We start from the raw sequence: 17,095 nt of genomic DNA on the forward strand, positions 1-17,095 counted from the left end.
CAAGTTACTCTACTTCCCTGGACCTCAATTTCCTCGTCTGTAAAATGGCACACCACTAACTATGCAGCGAGCATGAGCTCTTATCTTTATTTTGTGAAACCTGGAAGAAGCAACTTTTATTTAAATCCCACATTTCGGCTCGCTTTCCCCTGCTCTGTGTGCTTTTCTCTCTGTCTGCTCTCAGGGGTGTTTCTGCTCATATCTTTTGGCTGGCGGTGGCACGTATTTCTTTCTGAACAGCACCGTATGAATTAGTCTGCTGTGGGCAGCTTACCTCCCTTCTTTACAGTAAGATGATCAATGCCATTCTTGGTTTCCAGAGCATTCTTCAGACTTTTATTCCATTTGGTATTTTAGGACACATTTAAATGCAAGTATGAAGAATTTGGATTGAGGCTGGGTAGTAGCAGAGTATTGTAATACAGAGGTTAGAACCCTTGAAAGAGATCAATCCAGTCTGCTCTTGGAGTCTCCGTTTCTTCCTCTCTTGCTACAGCTACAATTTGTCTGTCCTTCCGTCCCTTAGCTCTGGCAGTTGACAAACTTGGTAGCCCCAAGGCCACACTTTGCCCTTGCACCTTAGCACAGACTCATTTCTCTCTTCTGTCTTGTTTCCACTTGTTCACCTTGCAAAACTGCCACCCCTCTGAGGAATTAAGTTGGGAGTCAGGTGTTTCTCATCCCATTACCTCTCGTACAATACCTGGCACCCTCATGCCTTCTCTGTGCCTAGCAGGGTGCCTCATACACAGTACGGGCTTAGTAAATGATGAATGAATGACATCCTAAAACAAGGGTTTGGAACAGTTTGTTATCAGTGCTCTTTTCCAGTTCTGTGATTTGTTGCTTTGGAAATGTCTAAAAACTAACTGGTCTTTTGAGAAAAAAAATCACACAGTATTTATATTCCACTCTCGTACCCCACTGCTGGGGCCGTGACCTGTTGAAATGTGTCCCTGGTTTTCAAGAACTTTGCTCTCTTCCCTGAACCTCTATACTAGGTTAGTTTTCACCCCCATACCACCCTTCCTTTATCAGTGTAATTTACTATGCATGTTTTTATTTGGTGTTTGGATTGTGGTCTCCCTTTCCTGTGGCCTATGCCTAAGCCTGTCTTTTCCACCAAGCAACAGCAATGCCTCACACATAACAGACACTCAATAGATAAATAAATGTCCCCTCCCAATTCCAAAAAAAAAAGAACTTTTCTCTCTCTCTGTAGTGTATGAGACCTCCTCAGTGCCCTTGAATCATCATGCCCGCTGTTGGGGCCACCTTCCTTGATTCATTCTACTCTGATCAAAGCAGTGCAGTTGGAATGCTGTTAATTCTTCAGAAACCACTTGCATCGTTTTGTTCCTCTGCTCAGGAGAATTGAATGGGTTTCTGGTGCCCATTGTGTCTGGTCTAAACGCCTCAGTTGAAAGGACCATTCACGGTCCCTCAGGAACCCCCTGCGCTCTGTAGTTGTCAGTGCCATCCTCCTTCTCCAGACAGCCCCACCTCCGTTTTGCCCCTTTGCCCATGACATGTAGTATGGCTTCTGTGCCTTTATTTAAACCATTGTTCTTCCTAACTTGCTCAGTACCCTGGTCAAACCACGTCCACGGTCATCCGTTAGACCCAGATCTAGCTATTTCCTAGGGTCAAGGCCAGGATTTCCAGTTTGGGTTTCCCATGTAATTCTTTGATTCACTGACTCCTTAAAAACTAAATGCGTTTTAATATAATTTGCATTATATTATTCTGCATTGTCGAATATTTTTTACCTCCTTGAATTACTTGTAAATGCCTTGCTTTCATGAGCTATTGTCTTCCGCTTCTTTGGAAACTACCCATGGTAACTCTTTGCTTATAGAGTTACTCAGACAGACATTTGTTGAACAACAATTGCATTTTCCAAATAGGAGCACAGACCCCAGGGACAGTGGAGTTAGATAATGACTGTGAAATTTTCCTTTTTTTCCTACCTAGTAAGAGTCTGGCAAGAGAAGAAAGAACATCAGGTTAGTGTTGTGATTAATTCTAAGGGGAAAGTTTAGTTGGTCCCAGGGCTCTCTATCATGCTGTACCTGGGCAAGGGACATTATCCTCAAGGGCATTTCCGTTTCTGTTGATGATGCTTCCCTGACCTGCTGGCTGGGTCGAGGAAGATACACTGTATGAAGGAAAGGTACTGATTTGGGTCTGATACAATCCTCAGCCATCAAGCAGCAATCCCAGTGTCACCTCCTGCAGCAGAATCATGAAATTTAAAACTGAGAGGGGTCTTTTGAGGTTGCCTTGACTACTCCATCCATTCATACATACATTCATGTATCCAACAAATATTTATCAGCTGCCTACTCCATGCAAGGTTTTCCACTAGGCACCATTAAGAGGCTGTTAGGAAGCGTGAAATCCAATTTGGAGAACAGGCATCAATCAAATGGGGGGTCCTGAGGGTTGGCCTGATTCTACCATTGAATGGCCTGCAATGAACGTTTTTTAAAATTGGTGCATTGCAGTGGAGAATGTATAGAGCTACCCAATCATGGTGTCTGGACAGCCCTGAATAGAGGAGAATGAGTTATGATGATAGACAGTTACTGGCTCAACAAAGAGCAGTTTTAACCTGAGTAGTCTTGGCGTGTTCAGTGCAATTAACTACTGGGGGTAAAATTATCTAGACCCTGGGTGCACGTCCCAGTGTCACGCTTTTTAGATCTGTGACTGTCTGGTAAGCTATTGAACCAACCTGAGCACTTGCCAGAGGCAGCTCTTTCAGAGCAAAAGTATCATGTTTTGGGGGGTTTTTTTTTGCGGTACGTGGGCCTCTCACTGCTGTGGCCTCTCCCGTTGCGGAGCACAGGCTCTGGACGCGCAGGCTCAGCGGCCATGGCTCACGGGCCCAGCCGCTCCGAGGCATGTGGGATCTTCCCAGACCGGGGCACAAACCCATGTCCCCTGCATGGGCAGGCAGACTCTCAACCACTGTGCCACCAAGGAAGCCCAAGGATCATGTTTTTAGGGTCTAGGAAATACGGGTTTGAATCCTAGGTTTGCCACAAATGAGTGGTATGGCTTTTGAGAAGTCATTTACTTCCTGTGTCTCGTGTCGCTCAGTGGTATAAAGCTGGTAATGATTTTGATGGGTTGACTTGTCCCCCTCACCATTCTTATGTTGAAATCCTAACCCTCAATATCTCAGAATGTGACTATGTTTGGAGATGGAACCTTGAAAGAGGTAATTAAGGTAAAATAAGGTCACGTCCAGTCTGACTGTTGTCCAGTATGGACAGTATGACTGTCCTAATCCAGTATGACTGTTGTCTTTATAAGAAGAGGAGATTGGGACACAGACAGAGGAAGAAAGGGATATGTGAAAACAACGGGAGAAGATGGCTGCCTGCAAGCCAAGGGGAGAGGCCTCAGGAGAAACCAACCCTGCCAACACCTTGTTCTGGGACTTCCAGCCTCCAGAACTGTGAGAAAGTAAATTTCCCTCGCTTAAGACAGACACTCTGTGGTCCTTGGTTATGGCAGCCCTAGAAACCTACTACAATGTGACAGTCACCTGAAGAGGTACAGTGACTCAAAAGACGTGTTGTCATATGGTGTCTAGGGTAAGATGTGTGACACAGGGCAGGGATCCTGGCAAAGCCAAGTAAAACAGGTTCAGACTGGCATCTCCATCCAGGTCTCTGTGGACACAGTCACTACCACTGCCACCTTCTATGGCACCCTTTCTGGTGGATAGACTCAGGGTCTAGTGTACCATCGTGTTAACTAGATTCCTTTATAAATGCCAGCTCCTCTGAGTGTCAGCAGCTTCTCTTCAATCTGTGGAGGCTGGTCACATGGCAGTGCTAGGCTCCATTGAAAGCACTTTTTCCCCTTCAGGCCATGTGGTGGTTGAGTCCTGAGCTATCCATCCTGGGAAATGGTCAAAGACCTTTTTCCTAAGGGTCCTACAAGGTGATATTTGGGGCCGCATTGTTCTCAGCCCTTCAGTCTTCGTCAGCCTGCTTGAGTGTCTCTACCTCTGAAAAACCTTGGCTTGGTCCAGCTGACACATGTGCACAAATGTCCATTTGATGGGTCTCTGCTTGGAGATTCTGCAGACATTTTCAGAGCCAAGGACACATTGGTTCCCTCGTTTTTATCTCTCTGGCTTTCTCAGATGTGCTCGCTCTTGTTGATCTTCATGGGGGTACTTGCCCAAGGCCTGCACAGTACTACTAAAATCACAACAGTGACATCAGCCACTTGGGTGTGTGGGTAGCCAGTGGGAGTCAGCTCCATCTGGAAACTAAAAAGAGAAACACAATCCTCTTCTTTTCCTTCCCCCGGACTTTTCTGTATCTTTGCAGGTAGACAGGGCCAAGTAGGGAATTTACAAATTGACACCTTTTTTTCCCCAAGCAGCTTGATGTTTTAAAAAAAGTTCCTTTGATTCCAAAGAACTGGGAGCAGGGAGTAAGTTTGGCCGGGAAGCCAGAGCAATTGGAGAGAGGTGGCGGTGGAGGGTTGCTGATGCATATGTGCCTGGAGTCCTGTGTGCTTGGAAAATCTCGGTTGTACACTGCAAATGTAGCTTTCAACCCCAGCAAGAGGAACCTGATAACCAGCTGTTAACACCTGGAGACTTCCAAAGTTACTATGAAAAGAGCATCTCTGGCAAGCCAAACTTGACTTTATGAATTTTGTTATTTTAGGTCAAATGCTGTTCCTACTCATCTGGGCATTCCATGTATTTTACTGATGGACACGCAGTAAAACCATCAGGCTGCTGGTGCCAGAGGGCATGGGAGGTGTCCCTTTAGCAATTGGCAGGAGGATGACAAAGAGAAAGGCACATCCCGCTCATATCAGGGTAGTAAATAAGGGGAGTGGCTTTCCCCCTTCTTCCCATTTCTTTATTAGCCGTAACATAATTCAGCTGGAACTGGTCTCTGTGTGCCAACTCTGGATCTCCTGGAGATGATGGAATTCTTACTTGATGATGGAGGTAATGATTTCTTCTTCAGTCTGCTTTCAACCTGCAGTGTTACCAGGATGTGAACTGGTGTAGGATCATGAAGACTGTGATGGTAGCTGCCTTAGGGCAGACAAAGGCCAACGCATGGGTTTATACCTGTGCATTTTGAGGACAAGAACTTCTAATGGTAGGTTAGTTGTGCAAATGATCTGGGACCCAGGTATCTTGTCTTGGTTTGCTGAATCCTTTCTTTAAAGCTATTCAGTCATTCTTTGCTAAGAATCTCCCCCACTCCCTCCACAGGGGAGTCCATAATTACATCACATTGTTTAATAATTTTATTAGTGTTCATGAGGCCAAGACTTACTTGCTCCAGGTCACACAGTGGGTTGCTGGCAGAGCTGGGACTTGAACCTGTGACTTCTTTCCCAGCCTGATGCTGTTCCCCTTATACAGAGCTACTTTTGCCACTTTCTAGGAGTCCTCATCTTTCTACTCTTGCCTCTGCACTGCAGAGGGTGCCCCGAGGGGGAGCCTTCCTGTACTCTCCTGGGCTCTGATGAGAGGGTCCGTCTTAGCCATTGGAGGCCTTTGTCGGGATGTGGGCCGATCCTTGTGATTCTCCTTTGCTGTAATGGGAAGCAGCCCTCAGAAGAGAAAGACTTGCATTTGTATGCAGCCAGTTGGATGGCGTTGAAATAAACGCAGCACAGATCAAACTACACACAGCCAGCACATCGCCGGGAAGAGGAACCAAAATGGAATGCTGATTTTTCTCACCATCTTCTTTAGAAACCTTCTTCCTCGCCACCCACCGGATGATGCTGGTTGTTGGGGCAGTCTAGCATTGAGATGAAACGCTTAGGTTTGGGAGACAGCCCTGTGTTCAAATCCATTTATTGATGGATGTATTTCCCCCTGGGACCCTTAAAGGAAGTCACTTTTCTGAGCTTCAATCCTTTCATCTATAAACTGGGCCTATTAACGTCTCGCTTATAGATTTTAAGAGAGTAAAAATAATAGATGAACATAAAGTGCTTTGCACAATGCCTCGAACGTATTAGCCTTCAGAAGCGGGTCGGTGCTGTTCTCAGCAGCAGCAGCATCATCGTTTTGACTGCCTCATTGACTTGGTTGGATGTGGGAGTATACGTAATAAAGTACCCAGTCTAGAACCTGGCCTGCGGTTTTCGTTAATAAATGAAAGCTGTTGTAGTTGTGTGGGAAAGCTCAAACGTCTGAGTAATTCAGCAGATACCACAGAACTGGAGGAATCTGGGACTCAGATTCTTCTCCCAGCTGTTTCAAAAGAACTGTATTGCCCTGGGCCAGTTGTTTTGTTTTATAACCTCACATTCTGCATCAATTGCATGGGGGTAACTGAGCTTTGTGGGATACTGAAAAGAGAGAACAGAAGTGAGGTGCCTAGCTCGGTGCTGGAGCTAGGTTCATCCCAAGAACTATAAATTGTGCTTACCCTTTAACTCAGTGATTCTATTTTTAGGAATGTACTGTTCTCACATACAGATTCTAAAGGAAAAGGTGGAGCTGGGTAGAGTGGAGCCTGTCAGTGGGCTTCATAGCAGCGCTGTTTACAGCAGCTCAGATTGAAGACTCCACACGTACCCAGCGTTGTCAGGCATCTTGGGTGTTTTAATACCATAGAGCCCTCTGGGGCTGTGGGGGATGTCAGATGCCTGGGAAGCGTACGTGGCTTTCAATTTGTGGGGTGTCCCATGTGGGAGGGAGTTGAGCGGTGGTGTGAAGGCGATGACCCGCTGTTTTAACTGAGGTCCAGGGAGGGCTAGCGATTTTCGAAATCATTCCATTGAGCACCGTTCCCTGTGGGTCCCCTGCTTTGACCACAGCCAGAGCACTGCCTTGGAACCTCTGCGGGGCCTGTCGCGTGGCCTCAGGGGTTAGGAGGCAGTGGCAGAGCAAAGCCAGCTTGTTCGAATCCGGGGCTGCTTAGATGCGACCTAGGTGATTCCTTTGGCAGCAAGCGACATTCGGCAAAGGGCACGGCTGACAGAGGCCTTGAAGAGGCGGGTGTTGCAGGGAGAATGTGATGCACAGAGAGGGTAGGAGGGCAGGGAGCCTGGGAGTGGCTGCAGTTGTCTGTGTAAAGGCCGTTCTGTGTGCAGACCCTGGGCAGAGGCTTGTGGGTGCAGGACAGAGGGATGGTCTTCTCTGCCTGGGTTCTCTGATGGTTCTTGTGCTTGGGGAATGGAGCTTGGTCACACGCGACTCGGGGATCCCCCGGTGGCACCGAGAGTGTACCCAGAAGGGTGACGATCGTACATCCTCAGAGAATCCAGCAAGGCGGTGTTCACAAAGCTTTTGGCCCCGACTGAGCACTCAGCGTGTCAGTTGCCTTCCCCCTTCCTAGAGGTGGGGGTCGGGGGGTGGTCATTTCAGCACGTGGCCTTTTTAGACATATTACAGTAATCATCTGGTCAGAATTTCGGGGAAAGCTCCCAATTTCCGGCGCCGTCCGGCTGTCCACTGATGCATACTCATCTCTGATTGCAGCTCTACAAATATAGGTATGCGTCTTTGGAAACGTTTGAATGGAATTGGGGGCGGGGGGCTGGAAATCGTTACATCTACCAGCTGGTTATTCCTTCTTTTCGTAAAGTCATTACAGCCTATGATAAAAGAAATGAGAGTCAATAAAATGGGGAATTAGGCATGTGGTAATTCCTAAGATTTAAGACCTAAAAGTTTGACGATTCAGTGCTTTAGCGATCTTATTCTATCATCCCTTCGCTTGATATCCTTTAGCCAGCAGCTCCATCTTGAGGATAATTCAGCCTGGTACACACATCCTTTTGTGATCTGGCCCGTGGCTTTGCCTCCTCAGCTGGCTTCATCTTTCTGACATTTTTCTTTAACATTCCTGAAGGTGTACCTAAAACCGTGTAGGTGTATAAATTTCCTGTGGCTGCTATAACAGATTACCACAAACTTAGCCCCTTAAATTAATACAGTTTTATTCTTGTATACTTCTAGAGGTCAGAAGTCCAGCATCAGTCTCTCTGGGCTAATGTCAGGCTGTTGGCAGGGCTGCATTCCTCGGCTTGTGGTCCCTTCCTCCATCTATGAAGTGCATGTCTCCAATCTCTGCTTCTGTTTTCACAATGACCTTTTCCCCGATGCCAGCTCTTCCTGCATCTCTCTTGTAAGGATTTTGTGATTGTGTCAGGTCCAGCCAGATCATCCTGGATGATCTCCCCATGTCACGGTCTTTCATCGTACCTACAAAGTCTCTTTTGCCTTATAATGTAACATTCGCAAATTCCAAGAATGAGCACTTGGGCATCTTTGGGAACTATTATTCAGCCTGCCCTAACGTGTCTTTGTATCTTGTGTTCTTGCTGCCTCCGATGCATTTTCCTGCCTTCTTTGCCAGGCTAGCTCCTATTCAGAACCCAGCCTCAGGGTCTTCTCTGTAAGAAGACCTCCTTGGACCTCCTTCCTCTCCAGTCGCATTGATCTGGTAACGTGCCTCTCCTCCTTGCTTACCTAACGTGTTGCACCTGTACCCTTAGTAGCATTATCACACACCATATAGTTGTCAGTTTGTCTGTCTGTCCCAGTCGTCCTTGCAGACAGGGACTGCATTGTAACCACCTTCTTATTCCTACCACATAGACCCAAGGCTGCACTTCGTAGGCACTTGTTGATGGGTGTTCAGGGGACCAGGGCAGGAGCACACCTCCTACCTTGAAGACATTGCCAAGGAGAAGCCCTTTGTCCTGATTTCCATGCAGCCTTGTGGGCCTGGAATTGCAGTTCCTCCTGAGACCTGAGTCCTTTGGGCTTCAGCATGTCCAGGTCCCATGTTTTCCTATCCCTTCTGCTGTCCAATTCCCTCTGTTGGACTGCAGGAGATCAGCCTAATGAACTGAGAGCAAAGAGACAATTTCCAATTAACGTGTATATTGCTTTGCTTTTCTGTTTCTTGGCGAGGCTCTGAGGACAGGGGTGGCTGCAGAAAATGTTCTTTCATCTAAGTGATGTCCCTGTGGGGGGCTGGATTTGGGCTTTTTGCTGGGCTGTGGAGAAGAGTGGGTGTGGTAGACTCATGAGCCCAGGAACAATGAAGGCACAGAAATCAATGCAGAAACTGAAAGTTCGATTCAGTCATTGAGAATACACTGTGTGTCTGCTCCCATGCTAGGGCTTGGTGTCCAGGATTAATGTCTAGAATTTATTAAGTAGTTATTACGCGCCAAACATTGTTCCTAGTTCTTCTTTTTTTTTTTTTTACGGTACGTGGGCCTCTCACTGTTGTGGCCTCTCCTGTTGCGGAGCACAGGCTCCGGACGCACAGGCTCAGCGGCCATGGCTCACGGGCCCAGCCGCTCCGTGGCATGTGGGATCTTCCTGGACCGGGGCACGAACCCGTGTCCCCTGCATTGGCAGGCGGACTCTCAACCACTGCGCCACCAGGGAAGCCCCCTAGTTCTTTAATTCTATCACATCTTTGACTTGATAGAACTGCCTTGTGAAATATAGGTCCCATGATTATCTGAGTTTTACAGATGAAGAAACTGAGGCAGAGACAAGTTGCCTTAAATGTTTTCAGTCGCACTCCAGTAAGTGGCATGGGCTCCAGAGCCCACTGCTGTACCACCTTGCTCATGGGAAAGACTCAGTCTCTCTCCCCAAAATACTCACGGTCTGGAGGTGGCATCTGAACTGATGGCACACTGAAGGGCGAGTGGATCCACGGGTGGTCAGAGGCTTAGGCAGAAGCAGTTAAATAAAACAAAAGCAGGGAAGTGTGAGGGCAATTATTTTGTCCAGGGAAGAGTGACTAGCAATTCAGGATGGTGAGTAGCAATTCAGGATGGTATAGGTGGCTTTTAGAGTTGTAGGAAAGATTGACGAAGAACGAGAGACCTGGAGGGACAGGAGGATGTAGCCAGAGAATGCATTTCCCAGTCTGTGGTCTGGAGGTGAGCAGCTGTAGGTGAAGATGATGATAACAGTAATGTCTCTCCAACTGTGATGGACATACACATTTCCCGGGATTTTGTTAAAATGCAGACTCTGATTCATAAGCCTGGGGTGAGCTGGTGAGTCTTCCTTTCTGACGAGCTCCCAAGTGATGCCGATGTAGTCGGTACCTGGGTCATACTTTGAGCAGTGAGGTGTAGGGGGGATGATGGTGCTACAGGGAGTGTGGGTGAAGGTGCTTGGAAATGATGCCCTTATTTTGCTGTCAGGCTAGAGGGTTGGGCGGATCTGTGATCATGTTCTCAAGAAGAATGGCAGTAGGTGGAGGGGAAGATGGGGCGTGGGGGCAGAGGTACTCCGCAAGAGGAGGAAGAACCTGGAGTTTTGCAGGTTCATAGGAGGCCGTTGGAAAGAGAGTGGTGCGTCGGTGACAGTTAGCCTCGATGGCATGACAGCAGGTCCCCTGTAACAGTGGTTTCACCAGAGGGAAGCTTATTTTTCTCTCACATCCAAGAAGTCAGGGTGTTGGCAATGTAGCGTGGTTCGGTAGTTTAACGGTGTCGCTAGATCCCAGGATACTATCTTGCAATTTTGTCATCCTCAGCTGTGCGCCGAAGCACCTCAGTGTCCACCGTGGCTCTTCGGTGTCAACATCCTTGTAGGCCAGCAGCCAAGAAGAAGCAGGGAGAAGGCCAGGACGGGCACACAACTCAGAGGGCAAACTGCCTCTGGGTGGCCTTCCTGAAGTCCCACAGCCATGCTTAGGTGCCCTAGAGGCTGTTGGGTATACAGTCTTTTCTCTGGCTGCTTTACTCCCCTGAATGGAAGCCGGGTTCTCTTCCTAAGCGGACAAAGGAGAATGGCTCTGGGCTGGCAACTTGGCTGGCCTTGCCGCAAGTGGAATCCATGGTGAGCATGTAAAGGCGGGGTGGGGGGAGTGGGTGTCGGATTAATCAGATTTCAGCGCACACCTGAGTGATGGCCCCCTATGCTCATGGGGCTCTGAATGTTCTCTCGCCCTCTGCTTGTCCTAGTTCCTTAGTGCATCTCTCTCCTCTACCATAGAAAACCTATCCAAAACCTTCCTACCCTACATTGCCACCTCCTCTGAGAAGTCCACCCGGACTCTTGAATCAGAACCTGTCTTCCATCCTCTGAATGGAATGTGGTCTTAGCACTTCCATCAGCCTTCATTTCATTCCATTTTATATTTTATTTAGTCATTTGCACACGTACCTCTTCAGATTTCGAGGCAGCAACTGTCCCCCAACACGGTGCCTGGCATAGGGTGAATTCCCAGGACATTTTAGTTAAACTTCAGTGAGTAGTTAAACTTGAGTGATCAAGTTGCTGGCATGTGGTGCTGGGTGATTTTCCTGAAATAGGGCTTCTCAAACTCTAGACTCCATCAGAATCAGCTGGAGGACTGGTTCTAACAACTCCCCCTTCCCCCAATTTCTGATTTAGGAGACTTGGGGGGCCTAAGGATGTGCATTTCTAAGACATTTCCAGATGATACTGATACTGCTGGCCCCAGGACAACCCTTCAAGAGATCATTGTCCTTGAGAAACACCCAGATTTGTTTCTTTCCCCCGGGAAAACATGCGATGTAAATTAGGCCCGAAAATAGACATGGGAACTCAATATAGGAATATGAAGTCAATGGATGAACTAGTAGAGAAATATCTGAGGTCAAGAGTGCATTAGAGTTTTGTTTCAATTTTTTTCTCAAACAAATCTCCTATATCACCTAATCTTAGATGCTGCCAATTGTAAGACACACCGTTATTTTATATAAAGCCAAGAAACTTAAAAAGGCTTTTAATTAAGCTGTGACACAATGCTTTCTCATCCCTTTGAATCTTTGATACTTACTGTTTTTTATTTTTTTAACATCTTTATTGGAGTATAATTGCTTTACAGTGGAGTGTCAGTTTCTGCTTTATAACAAAGTGAATCAGCTGTACATATATCCCTATACTGATTGAAAGAGCCCTTTTAGACCTAGTTAGGTGGGTTTTATCATATTTTACTGCTCTGCCTACATATGAAGGAAAGTATGGGCAAGCATGTTGGTTCAGGTTTTTTTTTTTTTTTTTGCGGTACGCAGGCCTCTCACTGTTGTGGCCTCTCCCGTTGTGGAGCGCAGGCTCAGCGGCCATGGCTCACGGGCCCAGCCGCTCCGTGGCATGTGGGATCTTCCCGGACCAGGGCACGAACCCGTGTCCCCCACATAGGCAGGTGGACTCTCAACCACTGCGCCACCAGGGAAGCCCAGTTCAGGTATTTTTTAAATTAATTAATTAATTAATTTTTGGCTGCATTGCTGCCCACAGGGTTTCTCTAGTTGCAACGAGCAGGGGCTACTCTTTGTTGCGGTGCGCGGGCTTCTCATTGTGATGGCTTCTCTTGTTGCGGAATACAGGCTGTAGGCACGTGGGCTTTAGTAGTTGTGGCTTGCGGGCTCTAGAGCTCAGGCTCAGTAGTTGTGGCACATGGACTTAGTTGATCCGTGGCATGTGGGATCTTCCCGGACCAGGGATCGAATCCGTGTCCCCTGCATTGGCCCACGGATTCTTAACCACTGCACCACCAGGGAAGTCCCTGTTCAGGTATTCTTAAAGCTTCTTCGCATTGAGCCTCACTCTTTGGAATCCCTTCTCTACAGTGTCTTTGCTGTTTGTGTTTTCTCCATTGTACTGTCCTCCACATCGTTGTGAACATCAGATTGCTTGTAAGAATCCTGAGAGGGAGCTTCCCTGGTAGCGCAGTGGTTGAGAGTCCACCTGCCAATGCAGGGGACACGGGTTCGTGCCCCGGTCCCAGAGGATCCCACATGCCGAGGAGCGGCTGGGCCCGTGAGCCATGGCTGCTGAGCCTGTGCGTCCGGAGCCTGTGCTCTGCAACGGGAGAGGCCACAGCAGTGAGAGGCCCGCGTACCGCCAAAAAAAAAAAAAAAAAAAAGGAATCCTGGGAAAGCATTTGTGCCCACTTGGCAGCTCTGTGGAGCTAGCCTACTCCTGGCTCCTCTTTTGGGAATGTTGTGGACACATTGGACCCTCCACCTGCCCCTTCCCACAACCATTTGGGGCATAGGGGTTAAAAAGTGACCCCCTGGCCCCCGCCATTGTCTCCAGGATTTTCATGGAAGCCACTGACACCTGTTGTGTCCCTGTTGTGAATGTACTAGTGGTGCAGCTTTGTTACCACTGCTGTATGCGCTCTAGGTATTGCTGGAGGCTACTTGATTTCAGAGATGTTAGAATGTGAAAAACAGTTTGTCCTAGAATTAGTACATTTTAAAAAATATCCACCACGTGCTGGGCACATGTTTCACTGTCATGGCTTTTCCGTATAATCCATCTCAGTTAATATTTACGACGGTTGTCAGAGGTCAGCGTTGTGACCTCAGGTTTAGAGATGAGGACCTTGGATCCCCATTAAACATGCAGACAGGCGGCATGCATTCACGTTTCAGATTTACTGAGCTCCTACGATCTGCCAGTCACCATTCCAGATACTGGGAATACTGAAGTGGAAAATAGGTACAGTCGGCCATCCGTATCTGCAGGTTTCATATCCATGGGTTCAACCAACCATAGATCAAAAATACTCTGGGAAAAAAATTCCAGAAAATTTCAAAAAGCAACACTTGAATTTGCCACACACCAACAACTGTTTACACAGCATTTACATTGTATTAGGTAAAATAAGTAATCTAGAAGTGATGTAAAATCCACAGGAGGATGTGTATAGGTTAAATACTATGCCATTTCATATAAGGGACTTGACATTTTGGTGTTCACGGGCGGGTCCTGGAACCAATCCCCCATGGATATCAAGGGATGGCTGGTTATAAGATTGAATCATATCTGTGCTATAAGAAGAAAACTCAAGATATGCCAGGTATTATGGAAGGCTTTTTGAGTAAACACTAGAGTGAAGTGAGGGTGCTTGCCATACAGATAACAAAAGGATGCAGGTTCCAGCCAGAGGAAATTGCAGATGCAGATGTCCTGTGGCAGGACTGTGCTTGTCTTATTGGAGGAACAAGTCTATACAATTTTTACCTACAACACTATGAGAGCAAATGCTTGGGAGTTTCTTCCCACACCGGTCTTCTGACTCTCAGGACTCCGACTGGTTGTCCTACGATTTAATGCTTGCACTAACTACCCAAAGTTAGTTCAGACCCCATGGCTTAAGGGCTCCGTTCCACAAGACTGTCCCCACTTCAGATTCCAGTCACATGTCTCAGGTTGGCACCTGCACTTCTGCTCAACTGGGTATAAATTCAGGGGGTTTCCACAACCCCCCCATCTTTGGAACTCAGGGAAGTGCTTTACTTACTATCCCTGGTTTATTATTAAAGGATACAAGTCGGGAACAAGGCAGGGATCACATATGCACCCTCTCTAGGCATGCTTCTCTCAGGACCGTGATGTGTTCATCAGCTTGGAAGCTGTCTGGACCCTGTCACTTAGGGGGTTTATGGAGGTTTCATTGTGCAGGCATGATTGATTGAGTCACTGGCCATTGGTGCTTAACTCAGTCTCCAGCCCTTCTCCCCTCCCTGGGCATTGAGCATGGGGTGGGGCTGAAAGTTGCAACCCTCTAATCACGCCTTGGTCTTTCTGGTGACCAGACCCCATCCTAACGCTCTCGAGGGCTCCCCAGTCACCAGTCATCTCATTAGCATACACAAGACACTCATCATTCCAGAATTCCAAGGGTTTTAGGAGCTGTGTGCCAGGAACTGGGCACAAAGACCAAATGTGTTTGTCACAGCAAGGAAGCCAATGGAGCTAGAGCAGTGGAAGCTCAAAAAATGCTTGATCAGTAGCCCAAGCTGGGATGTAGCTGGGCTGTGATTTCCAGATCTTTGGGTTCTAAGTTCAGGGTTTGTCCACATGCAGGTAAGTATGGGAAGCCACTTTAGATTACATCCTTCTCTGTTTCCTAGAGTGTGTTCAATCTTTTAGGAAACAAACGTCTTGATTAATTCAACTGCAGTCACAAGGCAGAGCAGAAAAATGTTCTCATTGTTGTCACCACTGTGCTGCCTGGGAAGTACCCACAGTATCTGGCTCCTGAGTAGTGGTTAAACCAACCCAGGTAATGATGACAGCAGGTGTGGGAAAGTGGACAAAGGAAATGACATAGAGATACAAACATTTCATTCCCAGTGCATGTTCTCAAAATAGAACATGGGACTTTCAACCCCTTCTTCTTTGAAGAACGTTGTCAAGAGAGAGACTCTAGTAACGCACTGTAGGAGAAAGAGCAGAGATCAGGGTTTTGATCCCCGCTCTGCCAGTAATTAGTCATGGGACTCCCATCTATTAGAGTTCAGTTACAGACTAGAGAATGCATGAGTTTAAGTAGAAAAGGATTTGTTGCCATTATTAGGTGCCTTGCAGAATTCCAGGAGAAGCTAGAGGCACAGACTGTCAGCTGAGGGGCAGTTCTTGGAACCTCCCAGAACCAGATCGCCAGGGAAACTGTGGTTAAGAAGCCACTGGGACAACTCTCCCCTTAAGGACCACCTTGTCTGCTGGGACCTGTGAGGGCAGCATGGGCACCATGTTTTTTGGTACTCATGAAGTTCAGGATTGATCTCGAGGATCTAATTACAGATGCTTCTGGAAAATACCAAATATCTCTTATTTATACTTGCCAGAAAAGAGTCAAGGCAACAAAAGAGCTGCCCTACCCTCTGATGTTCATTTTTGTGTCTAATCTCACACAGGTGTATCTGCTTGGTGAAAAAACTAAGTTTCACAGTAGGTGTCCAAGATGTAAAGGCATTTGGAGAATGTCTGATTTGTCTCTCAGTGTATGTAGGGGAAATGTTAAAACAATCCTGTTGTAAATGGGAGAGGATAAAGGGAAACAAAGGGAGGTAAGGTTTCTGCACTTCACTCAAACTAGTAAGCTGTTGGCCCTAGTAGGCGTTGCTAAGTTATGTAGATATAATGCAATATTCAGAGCAACCACTCCAAAAGCCATACAAAGAGATACATTGAAAAACACCATCAGCAAATCAATGGAATTCTAAAGAAAAAGCTTGAGGACCCCACAGAAAGCCAGGAAAAACTACCATGAGATGCCACCACAAACCCACCAGAAAATGGCTAAAATTAAAAAGACTGACAACATCAAATGTTGGCAAGGTTGTGGTACAACTGTAACTCTCATACTTTATTCGTGGGAATATAAAAGGGTTCATCTGCTTTGGAAAGAAGTCTGGCAGCTTCTTAGAAAACTAAATAGACGTCTGTCCTCTGACTCTTCCATTCCAATTGTAGTTGTTGCCAAAACTGCAAACAACCTAGGTGCTTGTCAATAAGAGAATGGATAAATGTGATATATTAATATGACGACATAGCTCATGTTGAGCAGTACAAAAAACCAGACAGCTGATATGTGCAACAACGTGGGTGAATCGCACAGATGTTACACTGTGAAAGAAGGCATACCCAAAAGATTATATACTTTGATTCATAATGGATGAAGTTCTGGGATGGGAAGAACCAATTTATAATGGAAATAAATTTAAAAAGTGCTTACATATGGGGAGTGTGGGCAGAGATTGAGTGGGACGTCGGTTGAGTGAATTACATCATTAGCCCAATATGGTCTGTATCTTAAAGGTGGTTTGGGTTACATAGGTATAGATATTTGTCAAAACTCACCAATGGTTGGTCTGTGCATTTCGTTGTATGTAACTTTATTAAACCCAAGTTAATGCAGTACTTACCAAAGTGGCTAGAGGATAATGGGCTGATGAGTAACTTACTGTTTGGAAAAGCATTTAAAAAATGGGTTGATGGATGACTAGAAGGATAGGTAGGAATGATATAGGAAGTGTGGTAAGATGTTAATAATGGTAGAATGGGGGTGTGCTCAGAGCAGGGGGTCTGAAGAAATGGCTCGTCTGTTTACAACACACCCGACAGGAAATCAGGGTTCATTGTGACAAGGGGCACAAAACTTGTGGCCTTCCTATGAACAGATACCCAACACGTATCCCCCCTTCACCTGCACGTGGCTGCTGGGCAGGACCAGTGGGACAGGGCTCAGTACTGGAAGGAAAGCTACAGTATTTAGTGGGGGTGTTTGCCACCTGGAGCCTGTCCAGTCCACGTGTGGCTGGGCCATGAGTGGTG

General features: G+C 46.8%; 1 protein-coding gene and 2 non-coding genes across 3 annotated transcripts in view; all 3 read left to right on the forward strand.

Annotated features, from left to right (window-relative positions):
* Positions 1-17,095, forward strand: part of LARGE1 (LARGE xylosyl- and glucuronyltransferase 1) — a 596,546-nt gene that overhangs the window by 210,199 nt on the left and 369,252 nt on the right.
* Positions 6,834-6,971, forward strand: LOC132499656 (small nucleolar RNA SNORA76). Its single transcript, XR_009533891.1, has one exon. It is a non-coding gene; the product is annotated as a small nucleolar RNA SNORA76 (small nucleolar RNA).
* On the forward strand, positions 16,824-16,954 carry LOC132499658 (small nucleolar RNA SNORA11). The gene has a single exon (XR_009533893.1). It is a non-coding gene; the product is annotated as a small nucleolar RNA SNORA11 (small nucleolar RNA).

This window comes from Mesoplodon densirostris, chromosome 11 (genome assembly GCF_025265405.1).
Source record: "Mesoplodon densirostris isolate mMesDen1 chromosome 11, mMesDen1 primary haplotype, whole genome shotgun sequence".
Classification (NCBI taxonomy): Eukaryota; Metazoa; Chordata; class Mammalia; order Artiodactyla; family Ziphiidae; genus Mesoplodon; species Mesoplodon densirostris.